The 10,867-nt window shown below is 43.1% G+C and overlaps 1 pseudogene; it reads right to left on the minus strand.

Moving 5' to 3' along the window:
- Nucleotides 1-10,193: 10,193 nt before the first annotated feature.
- On the minus strand, nt 10,194-10,312 carry LOC145407636 (5S ribosomal RNA; annotated as a pseudogene).
- Nucleotides 10,313-10,867: the final 555 nt, after the last annotated feature.

Below are 10,867 nucleotides of genomic sequence, written 5' to 3' on the forward strand. Positions count from 1 at the left end.
TCAACACCCCAACCCCACACCTCGGCAACTAAAGCCAGGCAAGGAGAGGGTGAAGTTGGGCTACAGGAAATAAAGTTAGAATTGCAGGGCCATTGCATTAGTACCGGCCAGTAACTCTCGTCCCCCTGGGAAAAATACCGCCAGAGAAAAGTCAGATTTATTTATTTACTTTTTTTAACTCCTTCCCCACGGTTTGCTCGAAGTTGGTCTGCGTTTCCCCTCTAGACTGCTATACTCTTTTCACTCTGACTTGGCCTAAAGCTGACATCTAGTAACTCTTCGTCTCCTGAGACTAATGCCGCCAGGGGAAAAAACCCGGACTTTATCTTACTTTATTTTACTTATTTATGTACTCATTCCCCGCGCTACGCTCAAACTTTGTGTGTGTTTAGCTTTATTATTATTATCAATGAGCATTTGTTTTAACCTTGCAAAAATCCCTTACCTCTTTCCAGCTAAGTTTGATGGCACGGAGTAGTCAAACTGCAGGGATGATTTGACTGCTAACCAAGGAGACTTATTCCTACCGTTTGTGCAAAGTTCATCGAATTCTAAGCAAAACACGACTTGGTATTCAACTTGAGGGAGTAGCCCAGGTACGTCACATGAAAACAGACCAACTATAGGAATTCCCTCAGCACAGCAAGATCACCTACAGTCCATTCTAATTCATTCCCTAGCAATCAATTTATTTCTGTAAAGGGAAACACCTGAGAGTCACTGAGTTAAATTACCTGAGTGACTTCTAGGCAATCAAAACATTAGCTAACAGGCTACATTTGTCGGGGTATTATTTGCTAAGCTCTCCCTCACCTGAACGCAACTGTCTAAATGAATTTCAGTAGGGGATGGTCAATGGTAGCGAAAGGGTTAAGTCGTGACGTTGCCACATTTCTCTCTCTCTCTCTCTCTCACACACACACACACACACACACACACACACACACACACACACACACACACACTGTGTGTGTGTGTTCTAAGAACGAAAGAAGTTAAAGATGGAAGGCAAAGCAAATGAAAGAAAGCAGTTGCTGAATATAGATGTATGAAGATTATAATTATCTGGTGCTGCGTATTATGAACCTTTTAAATACGTTGCTGGAACGGGACGCCTTCACGTGGTGTCGCTGATATGACTTAGCGGTGAAGGTGCCCAACTATACAAACGTTCCTCAATCCCCTGCGTATCCCCCGAAAGGAAAATGGTGGACCGTGGAAGAGTAACTGTAGCCTGCAGTCCACCGGGTTCACATTTCAGATGAGCCTGGGGATGCTACTACTACTACTACTACCAGTAATACCGTGCACGCTTCCATGGGATCTTATTTAACCAACTGCCCTGACTACTTTCCTCCCTCCCTCTCTCCTTCTTGTCCAACCAGTCCCTTCTTCTGACGTCACCCTCTTCCCGCTATGAACCAGTCCCTCCCACTCCTTGCCTAAAATAACAGCACTCTCGTCTCCCTGAAATTCCTATCCATCCTGCGATCCTTCCCCTTTGCCCACTACTTTCCTTCCTCCCTATCTCCTTCCTTGTCCAACCACTCCTTTCCTCTGACGTCACCCTCCCCCTCCTACTCCCGCTATGAACCAGTCCTTCCCACTCCTTGCCTAAAATAACAGTACTCTCCTCTCCCTAAAATTCCTATCCATCCACCTACTCCCACTACTCCCCTCCCTCCCTATCCCCTTCACTGTCTAACCAGCCCCCTCCTCTGACGTCACCCTCCTCCTCACGCTGTGAACCAGTCCCTCCCACTCCTTGCTCGTAAAAACAGCCCTTCTCTCCCTAAAATTCCTATCCATCCACCTATCCTTCCCCTATCCTAACTCTCCATCCCCTAATCATGTCCCAGAATGTTTCTGTATGTCTCAACTACAATTTTTCTCCCACTTCTTACTTACCCAAAACATCTCCCCTAACCACCAGATTTCTTCCTAATAGTCTATGTGCAAAACTATGCTTATACTTCAGCCCATAATCTCACACACACGTCTTTAATGCCAGATTGGATTCCGCTGCCATTATGCGTAAACATGACGATTATAATTATTTAAGTATTTCATGAAAGTTTCGCATTATCTTCTTTCAATGCTCAACTACGTACTGATGTCCATATAGCCTACTAGAATTTATGGATGTACAGGAAAGTGTGTGTGTGTGTGTGTGTGTGTGTGTTGTGTGTGTGTGTGTGTGTGTGTGTGTGTGTGTTACAAAGCAGCGCCTTCTACGCATTAATGATTTAATAACGGAAATCCCGAGCCAAGATCCCAGGCAAATGGAGTTGAACCGATACTTTCCGCTGGGTCCCAAGGTCATATCCCGTCACCTGTTTCAGACACTCTCTCACACAATGCAAAACCGAGCCTTACTTGATATAATTTCCAAGTCATTAAAAAAAAAATCGCTACGACCCACACTTTTTTTTTTTTTCTTCCAAATTTACTTCCCATGACTTCGGGGCAAAATTTTTCCATACGTTTCTGTACTGATTCATCTGGTATTTCAGTGATAATTTCCGACTGACTTCACATTATTAATTTAATTTCTTTTTCTAAGGGGGGGCGGGGGCGGAGGAAGGGAGCAGTGGGGAAAATAGATGGAAAGTGGGAGAGTAACAGTTGGTGGGTTGTTGAATAGGTAAGATAATACTGTATATAGTGACTGAAACGGAACACACAAAACTGTACCCCAAAGCTCATCGTTCCCTGTGTCAAATTTTACAGTACAGAAGAATTATGCATAAATATTTTGGTGACTAGGCAAGACATAAATAGGACCTAGGCAGAATTTTGCAAGCCGGTCATCACGGTGAATGTGTTAAGCGCAAATTTATAACACTATCTGCCATCATCTTTTACGCGGCCGTGAGTGAAGTGTCGACTGCTCTATGTATTTCGCGACCTTGGATGAAGCAAGACTGGTTTATACTTTACTTACATGCGATTTATCTTCTCCAGCATCACCATACACGCTATCTATCTTATCGCTCGGTCTATAACTATCATCACACAGTTTACGTTGTCTATCTTATCTGTCCGTTCATCTGTCAATCTTCATATCCATTATTATCCTGCATCACCATATGTGTTTATCAGTCTCTATAACTATCACAATACAGTTTACGTTGTCGATCTTATCTGTCGGTTTATCTATAAGTATCTCATCTATCTTTATCTGGTACTTTATCTATCTACTGCCTGACAACGCATCCCGTGAGAGGTGGGTGGACAAGCCTAAGACGTCGTACAGTACTCCCACGATACGAGCATACGCAACATACAGATACATCCATCCATCATCCAATCCTACATTGCCCCATGAGGAGCGTAGAAGCCCGGGGCTAGGCAGTTGGTCCTGACATTTAAGATGAGAGTGACCAGCCTCACTCATCCCTGAGTGGTATTACGTGAGCAATCAACCCCGACCACCCCTTGGATATAAACCTTCACCGGCTCAATCCGACTGGAGCGCAATAATTACCCAATAAACCACCAGACGCCAAAATCTGGTTACAGGGTTACCACCCAGCGTAGTAAATGGTTTCCTGGTGTACAGGAAACCATTTGGCTTGACACTCAGTGTAGAGTCACCCACAGGCAACTATATTTCATTTAATTTTAACTTGGAGGAGATTTTCCTCATTTGCAGTTTATTTCACACAGATCAGTGGGAGAAAAAGACAATGTTACGGCCCTTCGTCTTTTAAATAGCACTTCTTCGTGACTACCACCACATTCTTGTGTTAATCTCCAGCTGTATTATAGACGGAAAGAAGACACTCTTAGGCATGGTTAAAATGAACAGAGTATACTCTCTCTCGCCAGATTATTCGAGTGAGATTGGAGAGAGAGCTTACAACGAACAGGTTAAGTTAAATACAAAACCAAGTTCCAAGCAACCGATGAAAATCAGAAGTCCAAAGAAATTTCTCATTAAAACAAATCCGAAATCATTCTCAGGTTCTTTTTTCTGGCTGAGGTGTGGAACTCGTCCGCTTCACACTTCACCGATTTGTGAAATTTACATCTAACCGTCTGAAGGAGAAAAGAGAAAAGTTCCAGACAGTCTGAGAAAATGTAATTATGTTTCGAGATATCTTCGTCAATGTATCGTTAGACTTCTCAGTGATATAGAGATCACGACTGAGGTCATTCATCATCATCATCAACACCTCTAATTCACTATCATCATCACCCCAAATGCCTACTAAAAATGTGACTGTTTATTTTTTTCAATCATTACCATCCCTTTATTGTGCGGTCTCCCCTAAGCAGAATAAAATCAGTCTACAACAAGAATTAAAAAGGTCACCGAAATGGATAATGGAGATAATTTCTAACCTTCCACAATGGAGTTTCCCCAAGCTAAATGAAACTTCCTGACGGTAGCAAGATAAATATAAATAACTAAATGAAAGCAAATATAAATAAATGCAAGTAAAAATAAACAATTTCAAACAGTACTTAACCCCATTACTTTCAGAGGACTCCCTACGCTGAATAAAATCGTCTGCTGGTAGATTAAGGACGCCATCGTTATAGGAGTTACCTTAAGTCCTAAACCCTAAACAGAATGCAGTCTGTTTATATTTTCTTCTTTCCACTGCTATTTTTTATTTCCATTCAACTCAGGGGAGATCTCTCGTAGTGAAGGGATTACAATGTTTAATAACTCCTTACGTACAAAACCTTTACTTTTTCTACCATCACATTTTTTTTTCTCTTTAGTTCAGGAAAGATCTCCAGTGGTGAAGTGAAAGGTTAACACAAAGTACTATATCTAACTATGACACAGGACTGGGATACTTTATAATACTCAAGGATAAAAAGGAGGAGTACGTGAGGGAATGCGACTAGGAGTGGCATGAAGACTGAAGATTAAAAGTGATGGATGGGCTTAGATATGGCCATTTTTGTCGCGACCACCCTGGACGAAGTCTAGGATTGGCCGTCTTGCAATGCAATGAATGAATAACTAAATAAATATCGTAAATGAATAATCCCGAAAATATACTGATACCGATATAATATATAATATATATATATATATATATATATATATATATATATATATATATATATATATATATATATATATATAAATATATATATATATATATATATATATATATATATATATATATATATATATATATATATATATATATATATATATTATATGAGGATTGCAGACTGATATCCGGCCTTTTGTATGAAATCTTGATTTATAGCATCTTGCAATAATTACACGTACGGTAGATACATAGATACAGATACGGGGGTAAATAAAACAAAATCTGTTCAATCACTTCCAGTAGGGAAAAACACCCATAGATGTTAATTCTAAAATGAAATATTGAGTTTTGGGCACAGAGAGACCACAAGACACATCCAAGGCATGGGTACAGTTCTTCCATATAGAAATTCAGGGCCTTGTTGAAGGACTCACTTGCAGTAAGCTTTTAATGCGAGATTCTTTCCCCCTTACCAAGCCAAACATTAAACATACCGTCGATATCGATACGATTATGATGATTCTGCATTTACGGCTGAGCAATTAAAATCACGTGCCTCTCTACCGTTACTCAGCCACTCACGAGGCGGGGGTGGAGGCTGGTAACGCTGGTAACTGTACAAACACTAACAGTAACTCGGGGTAAATGACAAGTTCTGCCTGGTCGCATCCGTGGCCAAAGAAACGCTCCGGAGAAAATCACGTCAAGCGAACCCACCCACCTGTGACACTCCGAACCACCACCCCACCCAAACCTGTCATGCTGACCTACGTTAAACTCGATGCTCAGTCGTAAACCAGAGCAAAGACCCATTTCTGAGTTCGTTACCCAGGAGAGTTATCACTATCATTATTCTCTCTCTCTCTCTCCGGTTCCTTGACTTCCCGTTTCTTCATTATCACTAATTTCCTCTCTCCCTTCCCCCCTCCCGTTCCCCACCTCACTCATTCTCCCCTTCCCTCAAGCCAAAGGTAAATATTTGTGTCTGAAGGAAGTTTTCTGCTCGGTCCAGGTGGGGTGCGTCGTGTGCCAGAGGTTACAAGGTGCTCTAAATTTCACACCATGGCAGGGTTGACATCATAACCATAGAAAAAGCTTATAAGGAACTTCAGTGCAGTACGAGCTATTGAATTTGTAATGTGCTTGAGAGGAACGACTTCACGTGGTGGCATCCATATAACAAGGTGGCTCCAATGCCGTTATACAACCGTCCCTAAACACCCTCACTATCCCAAGACAGGAGGATGGTGGACTGCAGGACTTCAGCCTACAGTCCATCGGGTTCACGTCCTTATGAGCATGGGATGAAAATAACAAGTCCGCTACTGCTTGATGATTTTTTTCATCTACGGAAAACTCTTGAGAATTACTTAACACCTTCAGCAACATGCCGTCCTTTTTTTTTTCTTTCTTTCTTTCTTTCTTTCTTTTGCTGCTACTAGATGATTTCACCTGGCCTGAGAACATCCAAAAATTTAAGTAGTTAACGGCTATACGGTAGGTCTATAATCTAACCCCATCAGTTCGAAAAATCTCTGTTGTGCTGATATAAAACCGTCTGGCGATGGCAATAATATAAAAGACACTAATGTGCTCAAAAGGGATAAGAAAACCGACTAAAATTTCACACGTTACCGGTTGAGATTTTTCAGAGATAATATTTTTGGTCTTAGAATTACCAGACAAAAACATTGCCAGGTAAGTCCGAAATCCGGCTTAGGAAACAGGTTCTCGCTCAATCTCACGTAGTATAATTAGTGTGAGATTTTCCGTCCTACTATTATAATGACGAGAGCGAAGAAGCAGAGGGTGAAAATCTCTCTCTCTCTGGTTAAGGAGAGAGGAGAGGAGAGGGTAAGGGGGGACTAGTGAAAGAATAAGTGTGAAGGGAAGTAGCGAGGAGAGGGGATGAAGGAAGAAGAGGAGGAGAGAGGAATAGGAAAGACGGACGAAGGGGAAGAAAAAAAGGGGAGACGGTGCGTGTGAAGGAAAGAGGGGAAGAAATGAGACAGGGAAGGGGGAGGGAAAGAGGGAGATAGGGAGTGGAGGAGGATGAGTGGAGGGGGAGACGGGGAGTAAAGAATGACTGGAGGGGAAGAAGAATGTGTGGAGGGGAGACGGGGAGTGGAAGAGAGTGAGAAGTGAAAAGATGATGATGAAAAAAAGAGGCAGTAAAAGGGGACGCGGGGGGGAGCAAAATGGAGGAAGGGAAGGTAGAAGAGAAGGGCTGCTCAGAGAAGAGGGTGCGAGTGGTGACTATATAAATATACATGTGTACGAGGGGAGGAGACGAGAATGGAATGTGAACAAGGGAAGGATAAGAAGGGGAGTCGATAGGGGAGTGTGAAGAAGTTATGAAGAGAAGGAAACGATAAGGTAGTATGAAGAAGAGGTGGTGACGAAGGGAGGGTGTGAAGAGGAAAAGACACAAAACAGTGTGAAGAAAGGAAGAAGAGGCATACGGAAGGTCAACAAAAAGAGAAGAAATGGAGTGATGAGCAACATGTATGGTAGCTACGTGGGAAAAGGAGAGAGGACGAGTGATACGAAGAAGATACGAAAATGTGTGTAGAGAGACAGATGGAACACGGAATAAGGGCGAGGTAAATGTGTGTGTGTGTGTGTGTAGATAGACAGATAGATAGATAGATAGATAGATAGACAGATATAGATATAGATATATATATATATACACAGTATATGCGCGCACGTCAGTGTTTGGAGGGGAAAGAGAAGGGGAAAAATACAGAGGGACATCAAGAAGATAAAGAAGACAGTGGTGGTGAAAGTATGGGCATGAGTGTTGGGGGAGGGGGGGGGGGGGCGTGGGAAATGGAGCACAAGGGAGGGAGGGTAAATATATGCAGTGAGAGGGAGAAGTTCGAAAAAGGGGCAATATGAAGAGACCAAGAGGGTAGGCTAAGTGGTGAATATATGCAGGAAGAAAATAGGAGTGGCGTAGAGGTGGGAAGAGGGCCGTGGTAAATCTCTATGGGGAGTTGGGAAGAGGGTAAATATGAAAGAAGAAAGGGGAGCGGTAAGTGGGAGGGGGAAGACAGAAGGAGCGTGGCAAGGAAGAGGGGGAAAGTGGAGAGGCGTGGTATGTGAGAGGTGAGAGCGGAGATGAGGGGAGGGGGTGTGAGGGTGGTGTGGAGGTGCTCAGTAGCGGCGAGAAGGGGAAATTCCTAAGACGGGTGTAGCCAGTGAGGGGTCCGCCGTAACACCCAGCCACTAGACTACTTCCGCTTCCTCAACGGGTCCCTCCCGACCCTCCCATCGCCCCAGGACACACACATTTCCACATCCAGTTAGCATCAGTCTACTAACACCTCCACTCACATAATAACTGTCCACGAGTATTAGTGTTACCCGATGGGCTTCAGTCCTCTTCTGTTCTTAGCCTTCTGAATATTAGTCACCACTTAGGTAACACTGTTTCATTTTTGTTATAACCATATAATCTATTTTTGTCTGTCACTGCCAAACAAACTATGAGACGAGCTGGGCATCAGGTACTCTCTCTCTTAGATACATACATACATTATATATATAGAGCACTCTAAGAAAATATTATATATACTGTAGATACCATACAGGTACATCATATGTTCCACTAATATATGGAGTGGGTAGGCCTATGCTGTGCAAACAGGAAAAGACAAACACAGGAAGGGAAGAACTATCAGCAGAATGGCTAATGAAAAGAAATACACATATATATATATATATATATATATATATATATATATATATATATATATATATATACACATATATACATATTCCTTTAGCAACACCACTATCAAAATCCCAACCCAAAATCTTACCCCATCTGAATACTGATAAGACGTATGGTTCTGACAATGAAGATAGTAATGATGATAATAGTCGACTGATTTAATTATGAAAACTGGCCACTAGAGGCCACAGCTGCATGAGAAAAATCGGGTGGGTAGTAACTAGCAGGTGTGGGCGAGACTGTTATCTGAGGTGTGGCCAGCAGCTAGGTAGGCGGACAGGTAGGTAGGTAGGTGTAGGCAGGAAGGAAAACAAGTAGGAAGCAGGCGAGGTAGGTACCGGTACGTGTGGGAAGACTGGCGAACAGGTAGGAAGGTAGGTGTAGGTAGGTTGGAGAACAGATAAGATGGCAGGTAAGCAGAAAATGACACATGAAGGGCTATAGTTGGAAAAGAAAGGAAGGTTCTTGTGTGTATAGAAAAACATGGTGAGAAATAGCAGATGGTGATGAATGAAAAAGGTACCGGTAGGTAGGTATGTAGTAGGCTGGTGGGTGGGCAGACAAGCAGGCAGAAAGCCTGGCAGCACGCAGAAAGACAGGGGGAATGGGATTCCTTAGGCCTAAGCAAAGAAGTCATTCTCCGGCACAGAGGCAGGCAGGAAGGCTAGGCTGAGAAAGCAAAAGCAGACAGGTTGAAACAGGCAGGTACAGAGGTAGACAGACAATCAGACAAGCAAGTAGGCTAGGCAGGGGAAGCACAAGCACGATGGCAGGATAAAAGGTTGGCAGTCATTCAGGTAGGTAGGTAGATTAGGAACATCGGCACAATCAAGCATGCAGGCAGGTAAAGTGGAAGACAGATATTGAGGTAGGCAGGAGGGGTAGGCTGAGGTGGTTGGCTGTCTGGTGGGGTGCTTGACCGAGACCGCTGCGGAAGTGGCCACCGCGAAACAACGTGGCCGTCACACTCCACAACGCACAACTAACAGCCACTCACACACCCGAATTATACACCAGATGAAGAAAATTGTATTGTGGTTAGCAGCATCAACATTTTCCTCCTCCTCATCATCATCATCACTCACACACAAGTTAGACACAAGATGATGACAAACGTATTGTGGTTAGCAGCATTAATATCCAGTCTTGCCTTTGATTTTCTGTTGCTCAACTTTCTTTGGAGAGTAAAACTTTCGCTAGCTCCAAGCCTTTGATTGCTCCCATAATATAGATAATAATACCCGTAATAATAATAATAATAATAATATCAAATTAGCCTTGCAGTGCGGTACCCAGAACAAATAAACAAACATTCATTCATTCATTGCCAGACGCCATGTATCCCAAACGGGGTGGCCAAGGGCTTAGAGTTGTTTTACGGGGAGGGGCACTAATGCTCCACCAACCCCACTTGACACGTAGGGAGAACGTTATGCCAACAGCATCTGGTGTTCCCAGGCGGTCACCCATCCAAGTACTAACCAGACCCAACGTTGCTTAACTTCGCTGATCGGACGGGAAGCGGTGTACTCAACGTGGTATATAAGTATAAATAAATGTAGTAGTGGCCATATCTATTAAGACAGAATTAGCACAGTTTATCCATTTATGTACCAGTAGCATAAAACAATCACGGCTGCTACAACAGATTCTTACACCTCAAAGGGGATAGGTATCTAGCCCAATGCGCGACTAAGTTGTTAGAGTTGACGTACTGTGCTATGAAACAAGCCACAAGTTACTATACTCTTTTCACTCCAACTTGGCCCAGATTTTCGTCCCTGTGCAGCGTATTTCATACAGCTCAACGGTAGAACAGGACTACAATACAGCTCCACATCCTTTCGCATTACTTCTTCGTGACTAGCATCATATTCTTGTGCTAATCCACTGTTACAACCAATGATTCAAGATGGACAGAATAATTCTAGGCTAAGTTAGAGTAAAACGCGTACAGCATTCCTTCCCGGTCACCACCTTGTTACCTGGCACACCTGCATTCCTCCGCCACCACGCCCACCTCATCCCATTACGTAACACGATCCATACATGCCACTAGCCCCTTCAGAGCACTAATGACTTCCATATACTCTTGCTACACCCACAC

The sequence above is a fragment of the Coenobita brevimanus genome, chromosome 73 (genome assembly GCF_032717465.1).
Source record: "Coenobita brevimanus isolate Jiangsu-jjx chromosome 73, ASM3271746v2, whole genome shotgun sequence".
NCBI classification, from domain to species: Eukaryota; Metazoa; Arthropoda; class Malacostraca; order Decapoda; family Coenobitidae; genus Coenobita; species Coenobita brevimanus.